Source organism: Syngnathus leptorhynchus, chromosome 21, assembly GCF_054491065.1.
Source record: "Syngnathus leptorhynchus isolate UIUO chromosome 21, UIUO_Slep, whole genome shotgun sequence".
NCBI lineage: Eukaryota > Metazoa > Chordata > Actinopteri > Syngnathiformes > Syngnathidae > Syngnathus > Syngnathus leptorhynchus.
In genome coordinates this window covers 3,600,618-3,628,379 of record NC_141215.1, presented here as the reverse complement: position 1 = coordinate 3,628,379, position 27,762 = coordinate 3,600,618, and the positions used below count along the sequence as shown (strand labels likewise).

At 40.4% G+C, this 27,762-nt stretch overlaps 1 protein-coding gene across 5 annotated transcripts in view; it reads right to left on the bottom strand.

Moving 5' to 3' along the window:
- Window positions 1-27,762, bottom strand: part of large1 (LARGE xylosyl- and glucuronyltransferase 1) — a 112,249-nt gene that overhangs the window by 35,588 nt on the left and 48,899 nt on the right. The window contains exon 1 of one of the 5 annotated variants that reach the window (XM_085902027.1): window positions 7,585-8,087. The exons of the other annotated variants lie outside the window; for them this stretch is intronic. The gene's annotated coding sequence lies outside the window, so the exon portion shown is untranslated. Of the gene's footprint in view, window positions 1-7,584; window positions 8,088-27,762 lie in introns of those variants that run through there. 5 annotated transcript variants of the gene reach the window in all.

Genomic DNA, 27,762 nt, shown 5'->3' with positions numbered 1-27,762 from the left:
AAGCTTTGGGGTACACAAATAAGTAGTCAACTGTGCGACATTGGCGTGCAAAAATCAGAACCTGATTTGAAGGTTGTTGGGAGAGTCGCCGGTTGAACGCCAGCTGCGAATCTAACATTCAAGTACCAAAAATATGGAAATTGGATCTCGTCAGGTTGCTTTCTGGCGAATTCCTCCTGGGCGTGACACCATTTGTACATCCCTCTCACTCTATCCCTCGCTAATTGCCTATCACATGATCCGATTGTTCATGTTTCTAATTGTATGTCATTAAAAAACTACAAGGCATAGATTGATCCCCCCCCCCCCCTTTCTCACCCTCCCATGAGAAATAAGAGACGGTTGTCCCGCCCCCCCATCGTTGGCTGTCAGGAAAATCATTTTGTTAATGGTTGCATCCGGCAGTTTAACAGAGGATATGCTACACTCTGACATAAGAGCATTGCTGCTCACATTAAGGTTAAAAAAATGATTGATGTTTGTTTCTTGCCTTGTCTAGATGAGAACAGCACCCAGACAGCAAAGAATCAATGTGTTCATTTTTCTTTTTTTTTTTACCTTGGATGCTGTGGTGTTGTAACTGTCACTCATCACTCTGTCATCCCAGAGACTGAATGTGGAAGACACCGACGACAACATTTCTGTTTTTAGTCTCTTGCCCTACTTTACCCCTTGTGCTAAGTGTTGTGGCCTGGATTAGGTGGTGGGGGAGTTACTGACAACTTCACTTCGTGATGATTCGAATCATTTGTTAAAGTCTTACTCATTACCAAGGGATGGAGCTGTCACGTTGAGGCCCTTGGCAATAAACATACTTTTGCAAGTTGCTCGCAGCGCTAAGAGAGGATGGAATAATAGCATAGCATATATTGTTTTTCCACTAATCAGAGAGATGCAGAATACTATTAGTGGTTCACGTTAAAGCAAGAATATCTCTGAGCCGTGACCTTCCCCTTGTACTTTTATATGGGCAAAAATACGTATGAGTTGTACGCTAAGTATCTGTAGACTCAAACTTGCCTGTAGATGGGAATGTGTGGGTGGATGTTTTTCTATCTCGATGTGTTAACCTTGTATTTCGCAATCTTTTCAGAGTTCCTTCAATAACTGTAATCCATGGCCAGTTATTAAAAATAGTGTGTTTTCACAAGTTCTCTTACACAGTGAAGTAAATTTGATTCAAGTTCAGTTTTTTTTTTCCATTTTCCATTTGGACTGGTGGGAGAGCACTATATAACATTTTTCAACCCTATTTTGTTTTGGAGTTGTACCAGACTTTTCAATCTAGTGCCCAATCGTTTGATTACTAGGTTCGCACTTGACCACACAAACTGCTCTACAGGGTCCTCAAAGGTTCAATCACGGCAACTGGATTCGTTTTTGTTTGCTGAAGACGCTTCACATAGCATCCAAAGGGCTTTTTTTAGTTCAGATTTTTTTGGGGTGTCGAGTCTGCCTATGTCTGCTTAATTAAGGTTTTGGTGGGTGTGGCCCTGAGGCTGCTCAACAAATATGTCAGTTACAAGAGTTCACCATTTGCATTTACAAACCATCCTAATGATACAAAGATTGTGAAAAAGTTTTAGTACAAGCTTCGCTTTAATTATCACAAACCATTTTCAAAACAGCTCATGAACTCTCAGATGACTTCGGACCTGGCAACACAGTTATTGTCTGCAGTACGACTGCCGATTACGCTTCTGTCCACATTTAAAATGAGCTCATTTGTTTATCTACCATGTGGTGTGCTGACCCTCTGATCTAAGAGCAGCTTGCTCTCTGACAAACTTCATTTCATTTTGCCTTCAAACTGCCTTTATCACATTGCTAAAATATCGGCCTTCATCAACAGACGGCAGTTTTGCTGGAGCCGCCTGGGAAACCATTTCTGCCACGAGCTCAACTTGCTTTGCTTTCTAAAAAGTGCAACATTTTGATAAGATCCTTTATACTTGGCAGTCTCGCTGTGCTGACATATTGGATCACTGGCGCCGCGAATAGATGAGCACGCAGTATACGAACATCTATTTGAGACAGAGGTAAACAAGTTACTCCAAGCAAATCACGTAGGTGGTAGCAATTCATATTACAAAGCCAGATCCAAACATTTGTTTTTAACATAGCATCAGGTGCTGGATCAAGTGGGTCACTTTTCTACTCGGCCCCAAGGCGAACAGATTGCAACAGCCACAAATTTAAAAATAAATTCCTCAATCTGCGCCTCACGTTTGTAGTTGACAGAGGTAATGATAACACGGATGAGCTGATCGGTTGAAAAAGGCAAAAGCTAGCTATGACTGACAATTAGCTAAACGCTAATCATCCAAGACTGACGGAGAAATGTGACTGGTCACTCGCTCTAGGATGTCAGAAGAACAGGATCACACCCTGTACTAACTAAAATTAACAGGCCCTGGACATTTGTGTGCTGATTCATAGACAACTGGTCTTATGAGAGAGGAACACATAAGCCGAAACCAGCTTGGTAACCAGTTGCCGAATGACTCTTGCATGACAACACCACAGAATGATGACAGAACATATTACCATTATTTTAGCAGCACCACAATAGCTCTGTAAAATATCAAAGCTGGATAATAGAGGGGACAAACGATTCATTCTACGTCCAGGAGACGTAAATCAGTCACCAGATATCACTCGACGACATTGACTTCCATTGCGATGACAAATTGCAAGAACAGACCGAGCTCACCCATTAATCAAAATCAGATCATTATCTTTCCTATCACAGCTAAATGCGAATTACACATCTGGACAAGGTTCCTAACCAAGCATTTTGACACATTTGTCTAATTCCATATTTGGCTATGGACAAGCGAGATAATCTCAGGATCATAGACTCAAAGTCAAAGGTTAATTGGAAAGCCGCCACAATAGAGGATAGCAGAAATAATACCGGTTGGGATACTTACTGTGATGCACGCTCCAATCGTTAAACTGACTGCAATGTTCTCAGTACACCTGCGTTTAGCGCAGCGTTCTATAGCCTGCTTTATGTATCGATGCTCGGCTCCAAGAAATGCCGCATGCATACTGGCACTCGAATTCGTGGCTTGATTTTAATCTACTTTAGATCGAAATAAATGATTGTGGATATTAATGTATCAACACTGCATACAATACAAAAGTGCAATTACGTGAAAGTGTGGTCACACTTAAAGCAGCTTGTAAGGTAATGTCAGGTCTACCCCAACATTTTTAGTGCCATGAAAGCCATTTCATTAAAAAAATAATAATAATGATGATAGCAACTCTCATGACAAATACATTGCAAAGTTTATGAAGCATTTTCACCCCCTCCCTTTGTTTATTATTTATGCTAAATGAACCCAGTCGAGCTCCAACTACATTGCAAATAAGGCCACGCAAAGACCTGGGCCTGCCTGATCTCAACAGATGAGCATAATCATCCATTAGCCTAAGAATTGATCAGGAATTCTGTCAATTCTGGGGAATTGATTGTTGATTACTCCTGTAATGGACAAATTGATTTTGCCACATGCACCAACCACACAAAGACCTTTGAAATCTCACAAGCCCGCTTTGGAGATTTAGTAGCACCAAAACAAGAGTTGAGAACATGCAGGGACATTACACCATCTTCCCATTGTCAAACATTTCACAGCTCACCCCCTTAAAAAAATATATAGTGGACCTGGTGGGCATATATCAGTCTCTACTCATAGGGCATTCAGTAACCAATATTAACATAATTAGTCATTAGCAACTATAAAAGCAATATTTTATTCCATCTCTACTCAAATTACTGCATCATAATGACCTTTTTTTTTAATCTTGCAACGTGATGAGTTTGCTCAGAGGGATATAGGTCCTTTGCGCATAATATTGCAATGATGATGAGATGTGTTCCCGATCGGATGTAGCTTGCTCTGGGCTGTGGAATGTATTCCAAATCCTTCTTCTATCAGACAACGCGATCCGTTGAAATTAGATTCGTCTGGCTGTCCTGACAGATAATGTCGTACGGATCTGTGAACTTTGATGTGGACAGCTAGGCATATGGCAATAACATTGTCTTGTAAGATATGCAAAAATGTCGAAACCCAAACGCTTGGATGCAAACGCCGTTATATTTTCTGTACGCCTTGGTGGAGTCACATGATATTGATAGAAATCTAGTAGGTGCGATAAATCCAATGAGGGACATGCTATCATGCAGTTCCAATTAACTCTGGTAAATGACTTGTTTATCTCAACGCTCACTGCAGTCGCACTGAACCAGCAAACAGTTGGAAGGACAACGCGGTGAGGGATGACATAATGTTTGCATATTTTACACTGGTGCTAGTTCCAAAAGTTATACAACAAAATGCCAGACCTGCGGGGAATAATATCTCGAGTCCAAACTTAGCATCAGAAAGTGACAATAATTAGCACTAACTGACTAATATAGCGGTGACGTGGCGTTCAGGGGAACTCAAAGTGTTCCATCAGCTTCATCTGGCTACATTTTCAGTGGGGCCGCATTAAGTTGCGAGCCATCCACGGTGATTACATGGTGATGAGTGCATCGCTTGAAATGTGCCTGTTTAAGGCCGCCGGGCATGAACAGGGAAATCAATGAAGCAGTGGACAGAACAGGCTTGTTTGCTTTTCGCCCATACATCCCCACGAGAGTTGCTATACGCTCTCATTAATGAAGACAAACAGAAATAATATGGACAAGTAATATAGCTAGACGACACAGAGGTCGCTCCAGATTATGTGAAGGTGACCAACCCCTTCTGAGCAAGCAATCATTTACTGAGGTTGGGGAAAACGTCATTGTGTTTACAATATAGTCGAACAGTATACATAGTTAATAGCTAGTTTCGTTTCACCAGCCCGTCTTAAAAAGCAAAATCTGTTTTAGACATGTCGAATGTGATGGCAGTAAATATATGATGTCAAGTGCAATTTAGGATATCCCTAAATTAACATGATCTTAGCTAGCTGGCCACCAAATAGCCAAGAGATTGAGAAAGATAACATATTTGATGGACCTCAAAAGCTGATCACAACAAATGTCTTTAAAAGATTTTTCCCCCAAAAAAGTTTTCTAAATTTACACAGAAACTTAGCTAGCCAGCCAGCGAAAGGCTAGCAGACAAACTGCCACCTGTTACAAAAATGTAATAAAGTCAATTTTTTTTACATTGTACTTCTCACAGAGGACTCAGATAGTTCTTAGTGTGGTTAAAATACAAAATCAAACCAAACAATTACAATAACTAAGAAAAAACTCTAACAACAGTCAAGCCTTACTATTTTAAAGACTTCAATTTTAACATCAAGCCAGAACTCAAACGTCAAATACTCCGAAATTGAATCAATTATCAATTAAAACTGTATTAATAATTCAAGTCTGCACCGAGCAAGTTTCCGATTGGTTAGCTACCAAGCATAAAGTCGTTTTATTTATTTGCAAAGCAACTTTCACCGTTAAAGTTAAGAGAGTGTTTAAAGACTGTTTTAATGTTTTAGCATAAAAAAGGACCTTAAAAGTCAAACACCCCATATGTTATAAAAGGCGAGGTACAAAAACTTTTAAAAAGCTATCTAGTCTGCGATTAGATTTTTGTCATAATTTAAGAAAAAAAATGAAACCATGTTCAAGGTTCTCAGAAGTAATACTGAAACATTCAAGTCAGAAACCTTCTTGGGCAAATAATGACACATTTTTCCGTCAACAAAACTAAATTATAGAGCCCTTTATGTCCTATATAAGAAAAGCAATTATGTTCTTCAAATCAATATGGAATGTGCTGACCATAAATACAAAAATGACCTGGTGGTCAATAGTCACATTTTTCCATGATGACTAACTCCAAACTAGTGAGCGGCGCCTAAGTGAGAAAATACAATCACTTTTAATCATTAATTGGAGCCCTACAGTGTAATCGTTTTACTCGATAAATCACGCGACTGCTGAAACAATAACCGGTGATTATCGTTTTAATTATGAAATGTGTTTTCCAGTTGCTCCCCAGGTCAGTCAGGAGGATGAGGTGGCATTGCCATAAAGAATATTAATTTCAAGAAAGGCACATTCATCAGCACGACACAATAAACCAATAGTTGTTTTTTTTATAGCCAACAATTGCAAGACTACTGGATGCTGCCAAGAAATGGTACACATTTACAGTAATCTACAGCAGCCACATAATCGGAGCTAAATTAACTTGCACTGTGTTGGTATCAGAACAATAGATTAACAACTTGTGAGTATCACCGTAGATAATGAATTTGACATTTTTATTATTATTATCATTTGCAGGTTGTGGCTCCCCACCTCATAACAATGAGGTGCGAGCTCCCATTACGAATATTAAAATCAATACAAACGAGTAATATGAGATAAGACATGTCGGGCTTGATGCTAACATGCGATGCAAAACGCTTTAGAAAAGATGACACTGATGTCACAGTCTTATAGCAAATTAGGCGACAGACATTTGTGCACAAACTGTGCCAGAGGACATGTAAGCAAACATAATACTTGCTGGCATATGGTAAATTCTTGATGCTATAAAAAAATGATCAATACTTTAACTGCAGCTTAATGATTCATTAAGCTGTGAAACTCTTCATTTTTGTCTGTACAGCTGTACTATCCCGCTGAGGGATGTTCAATACCACTTTTTTTCCAAAACGATACCAGTTTAGTCGTCATAGATACTGAAAAATATTAAACCTAGTTGTTTTGAATTTTTTTTAAATTTAACACAATGAAAAAAACAATTGTGAAGACACTACTTTCTGATGCACATACTTTGACTCAATCCTATGCATTAATAATTGACGTTTTTTATATATATATAGTGACTCAAATTGATTTTCCACAGATTTGTGGACAGCACTAATATATACATATATAATCCACTGCTGAGGAAGACTTAATATCAGATTTGCTAATTGTCTCAAGTATGAGTGGTTGGTATGGGCAGACTTCACACATTTTTCCATATTAAATTTTGCAGTATGTATGACATCCTTTTGTTTATTTTCTATAATTCTATGATAATGAGAAACAAAACTTCACACAAGTGACAAGTGGCAGCATAACTATCCACACAACAAATCATGATTGAATGTGGTGTTAAGTATGATATGAATATTGACATTTTATACTGACTAAATATTGAGAAATATGTTTATTCTTTATCGTTGTGCCACTTGTTAGCAACATGTCTTACGTCAACTGGTAAAAAAAAAAAAAAAGCACGCGACATAAGATTTACTGTACAGCATACTATTTAAACGCGATCCATTGACGTGCAGGTTGGATGAATGAATGCATTCGGAATGGGACAGCTGGCTAAGCCCATGTGTGGTTAATCCCCCTCAGCCTGTTCTATTTACTGGTTTGTGGTGGTTTGGTTAACGTAAAGCCAAAAATGGTCATGCATGTTTTCTTTTTCCCCCCCTGCGCCTCGACAACATGACTCTAGAAGTGGAACGAAGCACAGCCCAAAATAACGCAGGGTGAGCGTTTTAAAAGGGGGTTGGTGAGGTAAGGTCACTGAGCTAATGGCTCGAGAAAAACTGCGGATTTAAACTCACCTGATGCAGAGCCGTCGAAGACACTTGCGTCCGATAAAAGCCTTCGGATCTCGAAAAGAAATAAATTAAAAAATTAAGAAGCGTAAAAAAAAAAGATCCCACGCTGCTCCCACTGCTGCACACAAATATCTAAGGTTCCTTCATCACAGTTCTTGCCGTGGAAGAGTTTTTAGCGGGATGTGGCGCTAGCGACAGCCGGCCAGCCCCAGAAAGCAAAAAGCGGATCAGCTATGTCTCCTCCATGGAAAGATTTAAATCTCAAGACTGCACATTCAGTCTCATTAAGAGTAGCGGGACTTGCTTACAGCGACACACGCGCAATCACGGCTGTAGCCAGAGCTTGCAAAAGCAGAAGGAACTCAGCTCCATGTGCAAAAACAAAAATCCCTTTGACGTCTCCTGTTGAGTGTCCCTACATGTAATGTTCCACGGAGGTATTTTGTTGTCGTCTCCCCCTCCAGATTGTGCCCGAGTTTTCGGCCTCAACACAGCAGCTCTTTCTTCCTGACATGCAGCCAGCAGCCAATCACAGAGTGGGGTTGGCAGGGGGTAGATGAGAATTAAAGGAGTGGATTTGAAGGATTGGAGTGTGTACTTGGAACAGCACGCAGGGGACCGGAGCTGTTGCTCATCCTGGGGCACTTGATGTCTCTGTCCCTACTGTACACCATCCTCACTCCAAGTACAAATAGATGGCACATTACTATATGTCATATATAGAAATATAGAGATTGCTTATAGACTCATAGGTGGGTCTAATCCTAAAATATTGACATGATAAAGTCCAGTAATGCAAGCTTATCGATCTTGTGCATCACATCTATCCATCCATCCATTGCAGTGCAGCATAAGAAGCAATAATGGTGTTATGATAGCAAGCAGGGGTGTGCAGAGATGGGGGGTGGGGTAATGGGGAAGCCCCTCCCATGACAAAATATTTTGGGAGGGCATTAAAAATTACTGCCGTTCACCCTGCGTTGAGAATTAAATAGAGCAGCTGCGTCCTCGTGACAACAAATACAATTGTGTAGTTTCTAGGAATAAGGGCATTCACAATCTTCTAAAATTGCAGGGCTTGACAATAAAAGGAAAAAACATCTTTGGCAACGCATCACTTTACATTTATCTGTTATATATGCCTCGGCAAATATCGAACCACGATTATACTAAGCGAGTCCAATGGCGCCACTCTGCAAAAAAGATAACATACAAGTACATATTGATTCAATTTCCCGTGGCTGGAAATCTATTTGCAATATCTACCAATTGTTATGAAGAATGCCCCAGGAGTTTTTATGCACGCATTGTCATGGAGTCAGCATCTCGGAAGTGGAAAGTTTGATCCCCCGCAATCATTCTGTAATGGAACATGCTTGAGTAAGACACCGAAACCTCATGCTGCACCTTCAGTGAATAAATAAGACCTGTATTTGTTTCCATGGCAGCCCATACACTATTACAAATGTGTTAATGCATAAATGAGGAAGCAGCATTGTAAAAACTCCAGTGAATACCTTGAAGGTTTCCACTTAAATATTAAACCACCTTCTTGCAAGGAACCTCTATCGCCACAGGTTTCAAATACGAACTTTGAAATTGCGGATCGATGTTTACGATTCTCCCTCATATTTTCTCTTTTTGTATATTCGATGACAGCGAGGTGAATTTGTCCGACGGTCTTGCAGCACTATTAATAATCCATGTCAAGACCAATGAGGCAATTCATTGTAGTGCAGCAGTGTGTGAAATTTCCAGCTACTAATTTAAATGTACTTCAAGTTTTTTTGTTATGTCTCTTCTCACCTAATAATAATAAACATGGTCACATTTAGTGATACTACTTGAGATGATAAAAAGGGGAAGGGGGTGATGAGTGACATTCCAGCCAAATATATCTGAAAGACGATTACGGCGCCGCGCATGTAATTAGCTAACAGACAAAGCACGATGAAATTTGACCCCCAGTGTTAAGACACTGATGAGTGTTCTTTTATACTTTCATCATCGCATTCTGTCATCGGTTCTGCTAAAGGCACTGAGGGATAATTATACTTTTTTTTCCCCTCCCGAAAAATACATCTGCTCAAAAAGAATAGGCCACGGGTAATTGGACTTGGGGAAAAAAAAATATTATTAAGTAATTACTGAATGTTTGGCCCACTGAGTGTGTGGAAGGTGAGTGTGAAGACTCACTTCCTAGACGTCTTTTCTATTGCTAACATACCAGGAGCCGATGTCGCTCGGAATTATCTATTAGCTCAAAATTGAAAGGCCACAATATCACCTTCAACTTTATTTGCTCCATCATTAGAAACAACTCGTTTCGAATTAATATAATTTGAGTTCACTATCATCTTAATTGTCTTTATTATTCATTTGTACATACCTTAAAAAATTCTGATGGTCATAAAAGCTGCGATTTAAATATGATCCGATTTGCAGCTGTAACACGGAGCTGAGGGATGCGCAGAATGAGATGGCTTGATAGAAGCTAATTCTATTAGTGTTCATTATCAGGGAACACAATGAGTGGGGACACAGGTGAGATATTACAGTCAACTAATGAAGCATTGCTGGATTGCTGCTTTGATTATGAAAACAAAGACGAAGAAACGCGACAAAACACAAGCTTTTGGGTCAAGGCTATGGATCAAAAGATAAAGTAGACTAGTCAAGTGCCACAAAGGTCAAAAAATGTATACCTTGTGAGGAAAATAATAAGATAGATCTATTCTGTTGCCGGCTACGAAGAGGTTGCTGCACATGCTGAAGTAGCTAATACATTTTATTTTTATTTCCTTCACACACTCGGTGACGAGCACTGCAAGTACAAGACACACATGGTGGAGCTGAGTCTGTATGGCTAAAGCTGCCTCGGTAGAATTCTAAATGCCATCCAGCCAAGTTTGCTGGCTCGCAGGACGAAATACAAACCTGATGCTGAAGTAAATTGGGGAGTTTGGGGAAAGAGATTACTCTGGAATTGGAAAAAAAAAAAAGAGGGATTCATATTGACCAATGGATGGTAAAGATAGACAAGCTGAAGCAATGCCAGAGAGCGATGAAGAGGAGGAAGAAGGTAAAACTAGAAAAGGGAAGTGATAACGTGCCAGATCATACCAGAGGGGGTTGACTGAACAAGCTGGCATTGTTTTGGAGTGAAGGTGCTGCGGGATGATAAGTGATGGCAGACTGTCAGGAGGAAGCAGAGCAGGTTTTGTGGGAGTAAAACAGACTGTGATGGATGATCGTAGAATTGTATCATCAGCTCTTCCTTGGGATGAAGAAAGTACTGGGAGCTGGGAGATAGATTCCCAGAAATGAAAAAGACTACCAAGATATTACAAAGTATGGGTGGGTGGTAGTATTAGTCATGGAAAAGTCTTGATCTGCACAAACAAGTGGAATCATCTATGTATGAATTTTGACAGAAAGAGAAGTGGGCAGAGGACTTATTTCTGGGGTGCTCCTAAGATTTCTGTCGATCAGGAATCGGATAATCCACTGTCAGATGATGGCAAAGAAAAGATGATCACTAGGATCTTAGTGGGTTCTTGGATACTGAAGGTCCCAATGCAGTCAAGGTGTTGAAGATGTACATGTTGGAGAGATGTTTTGGAATGGACGGAAGATCTTTGAGGGTTAAAGAATGCAATAAAGCACATCTATGGAACACTCAAGGATGGGAAGTCTTAACAATGTTTACTGGAATGCATTGGGCTTACACTTAGTATTTAATATGAAAGCAGCTGCTGTATTCTGACTGATGTTCATTCGGAGGAAAATATTCACGGAGGCCTTCTGTGGTTATTTTGCTATAAATCAACAAAGTCGATGCTGCAGTGACGTATATATGCTTTTTTTAAAGACTCCCTCTGAGCTACCAGAAGTCAACAAGGACAAAGGTGCCTACAATAGAGCCCACTTAAGTCCCGGGAGTATACGCGGTCCTCTTCACAGTTCTCAGCATGCTCTGCCTCTAAAGCCGAGACAAGGCTACTTAAGAGGCGAGCCTTCGTCGAGTGGGCTAACGCAGTGCCATGCCAGCGCCACAGGGATAGAAGGACGCTGCGACAGTGTCTTGGCTCGCACTCCCTGTCAGTTGTCATGGTATGCCTGGGCCCAATGTCTCTGAAGCAACCAACCTTAAAATAGAACCGGGAACAATCGCCTCTCATATTGATGTTACACCAGAGAACTAGTCGTTGGATTGCCTGATATCAATCAATGTCGGAACAGTCTATACATTTATATTGCGTCTATAAAAGGCAAACTGTGTGAGAACAACATATAACTCTGTAATGTTGATCAATTTCTGTCAGTTGGAAAGAACCATTACATTCCCTGAGGAGAAACTCCTCTTACATGTACCGTTCAAATATAAACACAAGATGGTTCTTATGTGTTGACTCAAGAGTATCCAAACTTAAGTGAACCCCGACTTATAATTTTTTTTTTTTTTGCGAAAAAGAAAACCGTTTTCTGTAGTTCTTGGTGCAGGTCTTGTTATCTACAATACATTGTCCACACCATGCAGATAATTTGCTGTATGTTTGTACATTGCAGTTTATTTATACAAAAGTGTGGGAGTTTGAATCATCGAGCACTTGTGTGCGGAGGCTCCAGTGAGAGCCCGCACAAAGCGTTGGATGTCGATGAACAGATGTATAGCAAGAGTCCTTCGCGAGTTTAGTTTATTTTGGTGTTCGCTGACCCTGGATTGTTGATTTTGCCGGTGGTGGAGAGACTGTAAGGGCTACTCGCAACGAGATCCGTTATCAGCTAGCGGCTATTCTGCTTTCAGTAACTAGTGTTTACTTGACTGTAACATTTTAACAGTAGTGAACAGGAAATCAAGTGGAAAGTCACAACGACGGTTATTGTCTCTTCTAAATGTTCAGTGATTACACGTTATAAAACCAGTTTATTTAATTACATTCTTAATTGTTTTGGACGGCTCAAACACAATAATCAATGTATTTTTTTCCCCATCATTTCATACGCTTGTACATTTGCATGTGAGGACATGCAAATTACTGTGACAAGGAACGAATGTACAATTTCTGTCTTGAATGAATTAATGCAAAAGCTATTTTGACTACATTTTCCAGATGTTGTTGACAACGAGTGGGAGGACGAAACGGCCATCGGGTGACAGATTGCCGTACAAGCGAGAAGTGTGGCGGTATAACAATGCTGACTGTTGGTTAAACATATGTCTCTGGAACAAATGTGATCTAATGACCATGATGTTGAAGTGAACTCAATTTTGAACTCAGTGACTGTTTTGCTCTTTAGCCTCTGGGCAGAAGTTGTCGAAAAGTTGATGAGGAGAAAGTGATGATCATTTACCCTGAGTGTGAATGCCAAAAAAGTGCTGTTGGTAATTGAGGGCAAAGAGTACAAGGGGCAGCGGGGTCGCCGCGATGGGTGGGTTTCATCTTGATCCCGGGTGCACCCACAAATTTATTAGCCAATGTTCGTTTCAGGGTTGTAAAAGACGAGACGGTCCATGAAATAGCAGTACTGGTTGCCAGATTATCAAAAGTGTGTCCAGTAGAGTACTTGAGGTTTTCTCGGGTGTGGAAAGCCTCAACGGGTCTGTTTGGCGTGATAACAACGGAGGCACTGCAGTTATTTTTACATATTAATTATATGTGTATATGAATAGACATACATTATACATCATGCATGATACTTTTCTTTTAGAAATTGAAAAGCCGGTAAGGCTAGCACAGGTGAATAAAACCAAACCCAATATATTGACTTTTTTCCCCGCACAAGTAGAAGTGAAATGATTCATATCATTCGTTGCCAAATGAGAGGGCTTGAATAACAATGTCAGAGTATGACGAATGGCAGATGTTATGCAGAAATAACTAAGACGGAGCTGCTGTCAAGAAAGCTCATCATGCGATACGATCTTTGTTGTCTTGCTCTTGGATGTCTTGACATGCATGCGGGATCTCACGCGTATTTGAAAATAGGTTAGAAATCCTACATTAATAGTAACGGGAATTTTAGGGGAATATATGTGTGTGTATTTACAGACTTTTTTCCCCAAATTGCAAAATTTGCCACCACCCACACAATGTTTTTTTTTTTAAATACTATTTAAAAGTTTATGTGAATTAATTTCACGATGTTCCATCTAACTTCTTAAACAGCAGGGAGCCCCCTTGTGAGGAAACTCACACTCACGCTCATGTTTGCCTCATATTAAAGCAAATAAAATGTGCCAAACTGTGAAATCCCCATCGGGCTTCATAGCAAGCGAAGAAAGAGTTTGCTCGGGTGTTCTCCGGATGATGAAAACAGATGCTCGTTTCCCTCCCCACTGAGCACGTCTCCAGAGGGGCGCGGGGCACGGGAGGGGGGGGGGGGGGGGGTTTGCACCGAACGGCCCTGCAGGACAACCGCTCAGGCCGACTGGTGCATTAACTTCTGCTCTCATATGGTGTAAATAAAATAGTACCTTGCATCAGATTAGAAAACAATAATACTGTGTTCTAAGAATGGGAAAAGAATCCAATGGAAGACTGGTGCGCTCGAAGCTAGAGTGCAGACGGTTCGGCAAAAAAAAAAGGAAAAAAATCAATTAGCCCTAATGAGACCTCAAGAGAGGTACTCCTGCACAATTTGTATTTTTTTTTTTTTTAGAGGGGAGAGGCCTTACACTGCTTGTTGTTATTTTTGCTCATGTTTTTTTTAATTTTTAAATAAGGATTCAAGAGCGATCTCAGTCAAACATTAGCATTTACATGAATTATTATGCAAATGTCTCTAGCAGTGCTGATGAACAAGATTTTCTCTGGAGTTCAAAGGCCGTCATGGTGATCATTACAAACTCACCGCAGGTTACCGAGGCAAAACACTAAGCGGATGACTTGGCAGCAGTTTTATTGGCTACAACTATATGAACATTTAATTTAAAACACAAGATACTATACTTAAAATATGCAAAAACTAAATAATTACACACTTTGTTTTGAACTGAGGGGGGTGACTCAAGCATTCACTACCATGACTGCAGGGGGTGGAGCTAGTAAAATCATGCAACCAAGTTGTTATTACACAGCAACACGGCTGATATTTGTATGCATCAACCTTCACGTTTATTTTAATATTAAACTGCAACCAAAATTTTGACTCACATAGTCGTTATGGTTAAATTCTTAGAATTTAAAACACACAAAAACTTCTCCAGTTTGTTCTGTTTGCCCAGTAGCTCAGAATTGATCTCTAACGATGTTGAAATATAGATATCATTTTTTTATCATATCAATAAAATACCATGCACAAAATCATCTTGATGAAGGTAAACAACACTAGCCAAAAGTCGTTTGAGGCCCAAGGCAGCACAAGCTGAAAAGTAGTAGTAAAGAAGAGGAAGTCCGTCTGGCATTGCACATTTACGAATAAGTTTGCCATTTTTATTGAACAAACTCATAACTGTGGCCCTTGACTGTACTTTTTACGGAATACAGTATTGATGCGCAATTTTTTTTTTCAACCATTGATTATAGCGCAAAACATCACATTTTGGACACATCATGAATAATGCAAAGGTTAAGCTCATTCAGTTGCAGGATTTTAAATTCCTAGAGGAGACGAAGTAAGACTGCATCTTTTTAAACTGATCTCTGGAATTATTTGGATATAGTACTGCAACTCGAAGACCGTATGACAGAACAAAATACAATATTTCGGTAGTCAGAGGGATGGACAAAACTATATCAACTAGTAAATGTTGCAGCAAAAAATGAAGAATTTGAAAACTGGGCGGAGCTTGAGACCCATCAAGAAACTAAAAACATGTTCACTTGTGCCTTTGAACGATTTCACTTTGGACGCTAATTGCTTGAAAGTGGCACCGAATCCTCCTCACTCGCAAACACGTTTTTCAAAGCAGGCAGATCAAAGATTTACGTGGTTGTTTGATTTTACACTTTAGTGGGCAGCCAATTCGGAGAAACTACTATTTGTACACACAAGCACTCAAAAAGTCAATTTTCCGTAATACGTCCCCTTTAAGGCTATTTTATACTAGCTTGTCTTTGGAAGATAACGCTGAGTATCACCGAGGACATAAAGTGAATATTAGGGAGACTTTTAAGACTTTCTAACATAAATGCTGAGACGAGACACCGCACAGTTGGAGAAAAGAGTAAAAAGGCACCCTAAGGCGTTATTTATAATTTGAGTTAGAAACCTGAAAATATAATCAATCATTGTCAGTAATGATGAACGAGAGAGTCATCAAATAAAGTTTTTCTATCTTCAGCCCTGTGGATAATCGGCAATTTAGGCTCATGAAGAGATTGAGAAAGTTTTGGTCCAGTTCAGTAGATACGCCCCTCCCCCAGCCCAACCAATCTCACCTTTAATTGCCCTCCACTGCACCTCATTTACTCAAGAGGCCTATTATACATGTACAATCTCTTCTTAATGTGCATTAGTCTACTTTCCTTTATTTTAAATTCAAAGCAGGCGCCAGCTTTTGCCCTGCTGCAAAGTAAAAAAAAAAAAGCTTTAATGACCAATTGAGCTTTTTGAGAATGTGAAGTTTACAGTTGGTCCTCCTGCAATGACAATCAAACTGTGCCTGATAATTGGAAGGGATTTTTTTTTTTTTTAATTTACCTATGAACAATGCATTTAATGATGATTTGGTTTAGTTGGGCGCTGAAGTGTAATGATTATTTCTCGAGTTTTCTACTTCAATCACTGGTGATAGGCCCAAAACACTAGTTGCTATTTTTCAGACTTTATGAACCTGTACTTTTCTTTGGGTCTATTTTTTTTTTGACAGTTCTGAATTATTAATAATGAGCAACATATTTTTGAAAACAAGATTTATCTTCACTCTTCATGTCATTCCACTGTGCTCTCATTATCCACCTGCGCCTCCGAAACCTCATTCATGTCTTGCGGCAAGAATGCAATGAAGCCACTGGCTGATTTATTTAACGCAACATTTTTCTGTGAATTTGTATTCCCCTTACATAGTCAACTTTCAAATCTTCCCATCCGATCATACGAAGGTAAGACCGCCTCAAATACGTCTTTTGTTGATGCGACGGGGCTGCCGAACGAGACCAAGGGGGGGACGTATTTTATTTCGGTGATGTCATTTGGACATTGATTTGTTTTAGATGTCTTCCTCGTCGGTGACAAGCGAAATAAACATCCGCCTCCGATGAAACGGAGACGCTTCCGTTCGCGGTAATAATCTTCACAAAGTCACCTTGCCTGGACGAGCTATAAATACACGGCGCAAAACAGTGTTTGTTGACTGATTGTCAGCTAACACGCAGACCGCGTCGGCTTTCATTGAAGATGATAGAGGATGCCGGATAATTGACGTTTTTGCAATACGCGTGCTTTCATGCGCATTATTAAAACAGGCCGTGATTCAAAATTTTGTAGCATACAGGTCGTACCTATATGATATTATTTTAGTCAGACGGAAGGTCGACTGGGGATTTTGTTTGATATCGTATTTCTTCTAAGTTACATAATGTTTGCTGCTCCGCTTTGTGTGCAGTGCAACACTGCTTTCATGTTTAGCTTTTGTTCTTTTTCTTCTTCAGGAATTTCACCCGCCCACCTGACTCCATGTTTTCTGGCAGCTGTCAAACAGCGCTGCTATTGTTTGTGTCAGACTTTGCAATGACACAAAGGTTTGCCGTGTTCTTGTGGGGAGGCTCGCGTGGTCATTAGCGGCGTTTTACCCATCTTCATTTTGCAAGTTTTCTAAATAGCTTGATTTAATTTACATTTACTCTGACCCTCTTAAGTCCAGACTGAAAATCAATTTGGGAGGGATGGCGAGACGCACAGGCGGGCTAGGCTGGCCAAATTTGGATTTGTTTACATCACACTTTGCGTAGTCCTCCGTAAACTGTACTTAAAACACGATTTGTATAAATTAGCGATATCTTGGCTCGGCATTTGCATTCTAGAGTCATACCAGTATTAGAAATGGATCATATGTAACCTTGACACGCTTTTAACAGTGCTCATAAAGCTTTATTCAACTTTTAAGGTGCCACATAGCGACAGTGTGGTATAAGAAGTACTGTACCCCTCAGTGAAAATTTCTTTGCCCTCACTTGGGGCTTTATGAATACATCGACCAACTGTCCAGTTGTTTGTCTTTTTTTCTACGTACAATACAGTCCAAAGTAGTTCCGAATAAGTGATGCAATCGCATGGAATCTTGCACATCGGAGGATAAAAATCATACTTTCTGTAGAATAAAGACAACTGACGCACGGTCGAGAGCTCTCAGTATCCCCTCGTCGCCGCTACGGCTTTCACATTATTGCGGTGTCACAAAATCAATGATCTTGCATCATCTGGCCCTCCGATAGTCGCGGCGCCTTAGGGAGCCAAGCAAGGGGAACAAGAGCTCAGTAGAAGATGGAAGGTCCGACGTGGCGCCGCATGCACAAGCGGTGACATTCACACAAAAACCCCCGACCGGCAAACAGATCAATTCGAACATCCCCTGTTCTGCTTGTTGATATTTCACCACTGCCCAGAACCTTCTGTGCCCTTATGATGCCAAACAAACAAACGCGCAAAGCCAGGTCGAGTGTATAGCCTATAAAACAGAAATGACAATTTGCCAACATACCTCTGACTTAATGTACCCGAGCCTGAAAAAGCCCATTTTAGCTTAACCAAATTAGCTACATTTGCCAAAAGCCAATATTTGGACATTTAGGGGTGTACTCACTTTTGTCACTATTTTTGTTAGGAATTGCGCCATGAGGTTTTTATTCCCCCCAAAGTCAAATATGTACTCAACAAAGGTTGGCATAGAGAGCCACGGCGGATGTGGGACGCAGACCCCACAGCTCATGTTGAACATTATTAACGTGTGCCCGTCTTGTATATGCTCATTAACTCCGACCCATACGCCGTAAATTTGGCTACTAATATGGCACCGAATGCACTTTGCAAACAACTGTAGGGCCCCTTTTCATTTCTCTATTAACATATGACGCCCATATATTCTTGTCATATTAAAGCACGCCGTGGAATTGAATTGAAAATGTTGTCGCGAATACTGTTCTACTCCGGCACACAGAGCTTCATATTAATATATCAAATCCCTCCCAGGTCTGCTACCTCCCAACCTGTGCTGGTAATATACGTGATATATGCCGCCCAGGCTCCAATAACACTCGTATTAGATGCATGTGAGCGACTCACTGATGCTTGTCACTCTGTATTGCCTTTATTTTGCTCAGGCCTCGCTTGTAATCTCAAGAGACCGGGGGAAAAAAAAAACAAAAGGCCAGATTTACACTGAAGGCCGACATGACCAGTTCAAATTTGTCCATTAACAGTACATGTGTGTTGAAGCATGTCACTGTGGTTACGAAGGCATATCAAGAATGTGACAATGACAGTGAGCCACCACCGCTATTTCCGAGGGATAGAGACCGAGCCCTGTCGCGAATAATGGAAATCTGCCAGAATTGGCACGCATATATTCTTTATCCTCTGTGTCATATGATGATTATTAAAGCATTTTACTGTCGATGAGATGTGCTGCTGTTTTGGTTAGCGACAAAGTTCCAAAGTCTATGAAATGAGAAGTATATATTTTTTTCTAATTCAAGGAAAGGCAGTGGTTATTTCCGTACAGGCAAGTGATTTGGGCCACTTTCAAGTACAGGAAGTAAAGCTTCTAGCGAGGCTGTATTAAAGTATCAATTGAGTCATTGGTCAAATGGAATTGCTTTGGAATAAATATAGGACTCTATCCAGCCTGCTGAATTGGCATCTAATCCAAACTCCCTCCCTCGGTCCCTCCACGCTATTTCCCGACTTTACCAGCTCTTTACCTAAATGCCATTGATTAAAAGGCTGTTGGGAAACATTTATGTCAGCCTGGCAGGATGTGATGTAAGAGAAGGACGCCCCCACAACTATTCTATAAGCACTGGGAAGTAATAGTTTGGGACTCCATCAGCGCTCCACACAATCAGCGCTTTGACCCGCCAACGCACGGCGCCTCGAATGGAAATGAACTTGCTGATGAAGTGATGGTGATCTTGAAAGAGTGTGTGTGGGATACAGCGATGGTGTGTGTGCCGGAGCCTGTAATGCGTCTAGACAATGAGGAAGTACTTTTTTGACTGGGAGCTCTCTTCTGAGCTTCCCGTAGCTTCTTGAATAGATGTGGGTGTCTCCCATACCTGACAGCGGTTGAGGGTCACGGCATCAGCAAAGGACTTGGCTGTGCTCGGCATAAATACTAATGGAGCTTGCGGCGGCAGGGAATTCTTCATTGTGTCTAAAGACACGGAGTCCCAGCGGATTACAAACAGGGAAGACTGTTGTGGTTATTTTCATGAGCAACTCTGTACTATTTTGTCCAAGTGTTGGTACAGTACATAACATAAGATATTCTATTATTCTTCACTGTCAGAATAAAATATATTTTCAAATATCCACCCATCCATCCATGTCAATTTAATATTTTTTTCACAATCTTTTGTCTCTTGGACTGGTTGTAACTCTAAGTAAGGACGATAAATTATATTCTATTCCATTATTAGGTATACTACCAATTTTAACGATTCACTGTTTGGTAACTCAAGCAAGATTTTTTTTTTATTTCCTAAAAAAGGTGGTTTTGGATGCACCGTATTCACCGCGACAGCAACGTTTCTATTTTTCTTTTACATAACATACTTTCTACTCCTTATTTTACCACAGCATGTAAGAAGAAACAGAACACATAAAAAAAAAAGGACTCAAAACTTTGACATTTAAAGCCGCACAAATAAAGCAACAATTAAAATGCAAATGCTACAGTTATGCAAATTGTTGACTGAATTCCCCAATTGGGACAACAACTGCTATTATTTAATTTCCCTAACAGCATTAACAAAGTACTTCCTGCCATTCATATGCAAGCGTCCTCTGACAAACAAGCAATATTGAAGAAAAAGCGCTTTGTAAAGCTTGCAATTTGTCCTCCTGGGCCATTGCACACAGCCATACAATTTAACATTAATCTCCCCGGCTGCTTCTTAGTCTGTTTCCAGGTTGTTGTAATGCTCCACAGCTGGTGTTTATCCTAGCTTAGCAGGACACCACATTTGTGTAGGGGACCCTAAGGAAAAGGGAGCTCTTTCATTTTTCTTTTTTTTTTTTAAAGAAACCCTGGCATTGATGATGTTTTTACATTTCTTTCAGTTATAACTTAACCTTCATTTGAATATCAAGGATATGAAATCAATGTTTAAACGGCTTTCATAGACCTTGGTATGTCTTCCACTTTCTCACTACAATTTAAACATGTGTGATACGGTTAAACGAGGGCTTTAAATCTAAATCGCTGTGAAAGGTCGTGTGAAACGTTGTCTGTCACAATACATCACAATGATTGATCAGCCCGAGGGTGTACGCCGCCTTCTACTTGATGTCAGCTCGGCTAGGCGGCCCTGCAGATGATGACTGGTATGTACTGTACAGCGAAGCCCCCCGCGAAATCACGTTTCATTTTTAGCGCCTTTTTGCAATCATTCGCCCCGTTATACAGCACAAGCAAATTCAAATTTATTGTGGCACGCCTTCACTCTTTGTGCCATGTGACACCTCCTCTAAACAGACTCATAATCGACTAAAAAGCTCTTAAATGCACTGTTATTGCTTTGGCCAGAGCAACAGACAACAATAATGGAGTTTTTTTTTTTTTTTTTTAGCAAATAGGTAAAAAGAAAAACACAGACTAGGCCATACAATGTTTGATAATGTTTTGTATGAAGGTTTATAATCACAGTGACATCTATGCTAATTTCAATTACCCCGTTTCACATTAGCATTAAGCTGGCGGAGTTTTGTTGAATGCAATTAATGATATGATTTTGGTTGAACATGTTGGTGTTTGAATATACAATGTGTAATATTCTTTTATGTGACAGTTTCCGAGAAAACAAATATGGTTTCTCTTGCTGATTTTCATCTGGTTGTTGAATATGTCCAGTTTGAGAAATGGGAGTTCATTGTATACAGCATGTGAATGCATGGACCTAGCCTTGATCCAGTGCATCAAAAGGTGCACTGGGAAGAGCTGCGGTTTTCAAGCACCAGTGCTTCTCAGCCCTCTCCTGTTGTTTTTGCTTTGAAAAAGAGCCCAAAAGAGAAAAAAAATAGGCCTACTCTGCCCTCTGTGCTTGCGCTAGATAAAGGCTTTATTGCCGTGAGGTCTTATTGCACTCGGCACGGGTGCGAGCGGCTCCTCTAAAGCTGTCCGCCGTCGTATAATAAATATTTGTTTAACTAAAAAAAAAAAAAAAATACCCACACACAATTTGATTTGACCTTATCAACGCTTAAACGGAAGAGTGGTTTAGTTTGGCTTCAGTGAATATATTTAGCAACGTGGGTGTAGTTGGTTTAGTATATTGTTAAATGTACTGTGTAGGCTTGTTCAATATGGGAAGTGACTACCTCACGAGGCAGGGATGCACAAAGTGTATTATAGTACATTAAAGGATACTAAGAAAATCAATACAACAATAATTGTCTGCCTTGCTCCATACGAACCATGTTTGAGTTGAAAAACCAAAAAGTGTGACAAGAGTGGCCTTGTTTGGCTACATACATAGTATATGCAAGACAAACATATACTTTACAATAGGCACAAAAATAATGCTCATAATGTCTGGCTTGTTTATGGAGCTTAGTAACCAATCTGAAGGAGTTCAAGTAGCAGTCGTGGATTTATTGGGGGATCCTGATTGAATAGAAATTCCACTGGCCAGCTGCAGCGCGGTGTCTTGCCAAAATAATGCGGGGGTAGTTTATCTCGTCTGCCGGCTCTCTATGATGCACTGAATGAATCAAGCAGAAGCCCTTACGCAACACTTTTTGGTTTTTGCAGGCATCCAACAACACTTTAGCATTGTCTTATTGTCTATAAAAGCGCTCAAGAAGCCCAGCTGAAATGCTTTTGATGCTTCTAACATTATCAACAGAGGTTTCCCTCTCTTAGTTTCAGTCAGAACACCAAATATGGCGTTACATGCACATTTGCAAAAGTGAGTTTCCTGATTGTCACGGACGTTAAAGGGTTTAATAACTCAGCAGTTTACCGCTAGCTGTCTCATTTAAATGCATACAATGCTACATTTTCTATGTGTTCTTATTGCAGAGAGTTACGGGGGGATCATATAAGCACTTTGATATATGCAAACACTTTTTGTGACTTGTGTATAACCACCAAACAAAATATAGTTAGCCGAGTCTTAATTTCAATGTAAAGGCAGAATCTTCAATGAAGGGCACAGTTGCGCTAAAGCAAACACGCTGTGCTCATATACAGCTACAATCATTCATAATCGTGCTTCAGAACCCACAAATCAGATTTACGTGTTATTTAATGTGCAAATGTACGCAATTCAAATGACTGGCTGTGGAAATATCCACGTCTTTCTTCTTCTGGGTATTCTGTGATAATTGACTGCCGCAGTCTATGCCTTAGCTGCTCTTGAGAAGAGCTGTGGTGAGTCAGACTAGGCACAACATAATCACAGGTCTGTGTACAAGCTGTGATGCAGTGGCTACCCTCAAATTCATAAATGAGAAAATCAACTTAAAGTTACACGCCTGCTGTGCTGGTTTCTCTTGATCCTGTTAGGAAGCCATTACAATTCATCGCCTAAGCAGAAATGTTGCGGCAATCGCTGCAATCGGACATTGGATGTTTACCTCGAGTGGGGCATTTAATAGTCATCACATTGTTCTCTCTCTCCCTGAAAAATAGGTTCGTCTGGAAAGTGTGGCAAAAGAATGTGGTTAAAAATGAATGACTAAATGTGTATAATTTACACACAATAATAAATATTCAGGAATATATGGGAATTTATACTATTAGGCTAACGATTTGTGACTTGCTCCCACCTCTGCTTTTACGTAAAAGAAGTGTACGGGCTGATATCGCTAACATCACCAATTACTTATATAGCGTATATCACACGGTAGATGACACACTGAGGGAAGATTTTAACGAGGGCGGCGTAATGACATCACGCGTCACCGCTTTGCACCTCGGTCTGGTTCTCAGTAGTGAAGCGGTCGTGTTTGTAACAGACAGGTAAATGGTGCAATGAGGCGATTAGCCTCTGCGAGACAATGACGTTTATAGTCGGTGCTTAAAACCGAAATCCTTTATGACCCAGCGCTCACTTTCCCGGATTGATCTTAATCCTGCAAGCTGCCACAATGCTTGCTTGAGGGGCCCCGATTCCAAATATGAGTATTTTTGTGTCAATGACAATCGGTTCACTTCAATATCATTATTACGTCAGCAATGACAATCTAAAAAGATTTGTCACACCAACTTATGTATTGGCCAGAAGTAGTCAGCAAAAATTAGAGTTATTACTACGCCCATTTTTTCCCCCGTCGTCAAAACGTAACAGCCACAATAGAGTCTATTTGGCTAACTCCGAGTGCCTCCGTTTATTGGTGTGAAAACAAGGGACGTGTTTTGATCCCAACCTGAACTGTACCTGCTGCTTCTAATTCCCCCTTTTGTCATGTATACCTTCTCACATCTTACCTTCCCCTCCTTTCTTTATTTATGCCCAACACACCTCTCTTTTTCTGGGTTGTGTACTCAAAGGCAGCCCCCCGTTCACCTTCTCCCTCCCCTCGCTAGAAATTCCATCCACAGTAGTCCGGGCCCTCGGGCAGTGCTTCTTCTGCATGATTTATTGTCCCTTGCCTGCCTCGGCTGCTCTCGACACGTCGGTCCTCTTTTGCAACCTCTAGCTTTTCTGACATAAGAAATGAATAAACTTCCACTGCTGGGACTTTGTTGTTTCATTTTCAGGTATGCTAAAAAAAAGAGTCAAGAGATCATGTGAAGTGCTAAACAGTGACTTTTGCTCGTTTGGTGGGTTTGTTAGTTCGCGCTCACATCTTACCCTCTTAAGATAATTCGACTTATGTAACTAATTGAGTTCAACTCAAAGGTTGGTATTTGTAATTAAATTCCTGGGCCGAATTTAACCCTCATTCTGTGTCGGTGGCTTACACACGAGACACAGAGTAGGGGGGAAGGCAGAAAAAGCAGGTTCTTTAGCCGATTCCAAAGTGGACGTCACACTTTTTCAGAAATGGTACCACAGATATGGTCCAAGTATTTTCTTGGATAACAGCGTGATGATTTCATAGCCCCCCCCCCCCCCCCCCCCCACTTAAGCCTCCATATCATCTCCTGTATCTAAATTAAGATATTTCTACTCTCAAAAATATAATGAAAATCTGTTCGGAATCGTTTTGCATTGATATGCATATCACAGCACTTTCCTTCCTTGCTACTTACACTGTCATTGTAACATTTAACTTTGGATTGAAATGAGATATCCACAGCAGAGGCATATGATATACATCTCGTGAGTTCACACAATGTCTAAATTACCCTACCGAGATCTGATGCGAGAATCTCAAATGATACTTTTAAAGTGTATAGGAAAACGATCAAATAATGATGAGTAAAATGGTTCTGCTTGCCAGCATGTTTTAATCACTGCCAGTGTCATTAAGGAAGGGATGTGTAATAAAAGCAAACGAAAATGTATAAAAAGAGGATTTGCTGCTACACTGAAACAGACTGTAATGCAATTTTACCGTGAGATGAATGAACAATTAGCTCAATGAGCGTGGAACATCTCACTAGGAGCCAAATAATCAAAATGCATGTTGATACAGTATGTTATCATACAAATGCTATCCTCGTGTACATTCAGCAGACTGTATTGACAATTTCCCTGCGTGGGTTTAATCCAGAATGAGAGTTCTGCAAGTCTGCCTCACAAGGCAATGCCCACATACAGTTTTCCAAGGTCTCAATGCAAGAGAAATCCTTGCTTTGGTTTAGATGAAACACAAAACATGAGCGCCTAAGTGCCACACTAATTAAATAAACATTGAGTGGCTAATGTTTGTGACTAAATACAAGGACAGATGGGGTATTAATAGTGGCACTGGAGATTATTAGAAATGTAAGAATGGGGATGTGTTGGTTCACTTCATAGACCTTATTCAGAGAGAACAAAAAAAATAAAATAATCTTGCAACCTTCAGGCAAGGGCATGTGGAAAACAAACAGCCAAAACATGACTGTGAGAGATTTTGGAGGTTGAAGACTAATTGAGGTTATTAGAATGAAGTTCGGGTGTAGGAAATTGTAATACTACTCTATGATGAGATATTCAGGGTTGACTAACCATAAAACAACTGATGTGCAGACGTGTGTAGTCCGTTCATTTAAGGTTTGTACGTGCTGAAAATTAACAACAACAAAAAAAATACACAGTCACAAAATTTCTACAAATTCGTAGCAGATTTTCTCATTTTAAAAACAATGTAAATTAAATAATTGAATTATAAAAGGAAGCGTCATGATGGAAATAATGATGTATTCATCACTAGTTAACACCGACTGAGATGTCAGAAAAAAACTTCGAAAATGTATTCTGAAAAAGACCCACATCTTTACGGCATTCCAAACCCCTTGAACCATAGGGGTCAAACTCGAGCACGCATCAGTATAAGGCAAAATAAAGACAGCACAGCAGCTCGTAGATCCTCATTTGTGGACGAGCAATCAAAGAAAAACCTGAACAGCGCTAATTTGTGCATCCATGTTCCCTGCAGAGGGGCATAAGGGCAGCTCTTCAGCGCTCTCCTACACATTCACGGTGCTCTTCGCTTAAGAGCATGTGATGATGTGTGAGAGAAAAAGGCAGTCTCATTAGAGGCTGCTCCATCAGCAGCCTATAATTGTCCACATCTCAGTGGAGCTCTACGACCTCGGCTCCGCTCCCCCTCTGTGAGACGGCCAGTCGGCATGAAGTCAGTCGTGCCTCAGTCGGTGCCATTCACACTTAATACTTTGTATTATAGGATAGGTTGGATTTTCTTTTCGAAATCTTGCAGTAGTCAACAGCCAGGAGCGAGAGCTATTATTTCCGTAATTGCATTAATTGCGAAAGGCTCTCTTGTTCTGCTTGTCGAACTTTGGCAATCTGGTCTGATTCAAGTTTGAAACATCCATCAAGTGTTTGTATATTGAAGTGATGGGGGGGCTTTCCGTGCACACTTGAGTAGTTGCTTGGCGACTTCATTTCGCCAACTGTCCAGATTTGCTGAGTGGTTTCAAAAACTTGTGGCCCATTACAAAATCTAGTCATCTGATCAATATACCCCTTAATCACCATTTTTTTTTTCTTACAACTACAATTTTCCAGAATATTCAAGGTTGAAACTTGGATATTTAAGAGTGGAGTCCTGAGGAGGTCAGTTTCTATAGGCGAGGTGAAAACTGGGTCATACAATCAAAAGTCATACGTGATAGAGAAAGGCTGTGAAAAGCCATTCAAGTGTGTCCTGTGTATTAAAATTAATATGAAGAACGTTCCTTGAGGATAGCTGTAAATTCCGCCGGATTACTTTCTATTTCGGGTTGAGGCGTTTTTGATGAGACGCTCTGCACAGGAAGTCACTCACGAGAAGGAATATATTGTGGAGACCAGTCCACGGGGATTAATCAGTTCCAAAAATGGCTGTGAAAAGAGTGGTGCTGGGCTGAAATGGAAAGCAGGTGGGGGGAAAAAAAGCAGCAGAGAGTTTCTGGATTTCTGGGACAGTAAATGTCACTAGGATTGTAAAGTTCACTGGGGCACCGCTGATGAAAGAATTGGTTTGTGCAACAGGTGAATGTTCCACTGGCAATACAATTTAGGAATATCACGTCACCAGATAGAATGGTTTAGAGTGTAGACCTCCGCCAAGACCAAAATATCCATCCATGTTCCCCTTGTTGAAAAGAAATCCTTTTTTTTTTTATACTAAAAAGAAGATTTAGGCAAAATGTGCTCATGCAGAGTGGTTGCTCGAGGAGGAAGAACTCTAAAACCAAAGGTTTGATAAGGCTCCCTAGAACAAATCTCTCCTCTGTGTGATTTCTGGTATTTGGGCAGCGAGGAAACATTGTTTGCAGAAATTTAATGAGTATATTACGCTGAATGTGATGAGTAAGGAGGACATCAGGCTTTCCTATCTCGTTCCCCTGTGGAAACGCCACTAAATTTGCCCGAAAGGCCATGACGCGCAAACAAAATGGTGTTCAGCGGTAAATAA